Genomic DNA, 965 nt, shown 5'->3' on the forward strand with positions numbered 1-965 from the left:
AATATGAGTAAATCACATTACGAAATCATGAAAACTGAATGCAAACATAAATAAATCTTTAGGCCACATAAGTTATATAAATGCATTATAGAAGCAAAAAAAATTAAAAATCTATCCTGGTTTACAGTGTGTGATTGGTTCAGTCCTCTGTTCTATTCTATTTAGGTGGATATCGCCTTTCTTCATGAAAAAATAAATTTCGTTCTTTGTTGACGACACTTGATGACTTCTTAATCGATGCTGCGATCTGCTACTTGGGGACAAGTCCTGAGAGATAATATCCTTCTGTATATATGAGTTAACAAGTGTGTCCTTGACTTTGTACTAAGATTGTGTATTGTGTTTATACAAAATTTCATTGGATGTTCTTACTGTAATTCTGAGTAACTTGTATACTAAACCTTATAACTTTACTGCTTGATACTAAAACAAAATTGGCAACTCGGTTAAAGGAACTGGTTAGTGGTTAATACTTGTAGGTTTTCACCGATCAATATCTTGTTAGTAAGTTTTCATCAATTAATATCTTGTTAGTAAGTTTTCATCAATTAATATCTTGTTAGTGAGTCTCCATCAATCATCTAAAGGATTGAACAAAGTAAGTGTGTTAGTCACCCCAACAAAATCTTAATCATTTCTGAAACGAAATCCCTTATCTTAAAATCGCTTAATATTGATCTTAACCCTTCTTATTTATTCTCTTATTACTAAGAATGTTCTTATGGAACGATTAAACTTAATGTACGTCTTGAAATTCTTATACTACGCATTACATACCCAAATATTCCCCTTTAAGTCAAAATAAATTTGAAGTTGGTGCACATAACTCCAAAATTTTGCTACAAACCGACTAATTAAAGTAAGAATTGCAACAATAAAAAAGATTATTCCTAAGTCGACCGATGAAGGTAAATTTAGCAATAAAGAAATCAGATAAATACACGGGAATAATAGGATGGATTAAT

This window comes from Macrobrachium nipponense, chromosome 4 (assembly GCF_015104395.2).
Source record: "Macrobrachium nipponense isolate FS-2020 chromosome 4, ASM1510439v2, whole genome shotgun sequence".
Classification (NCBI taxonomy): domain Eukaryota; kingdom Metazoa; phylum Arthropoda; class Malacostraca; order Decapoda; family Palaemonidae; genus Macrobrachium; species Macrobrachium nipponense.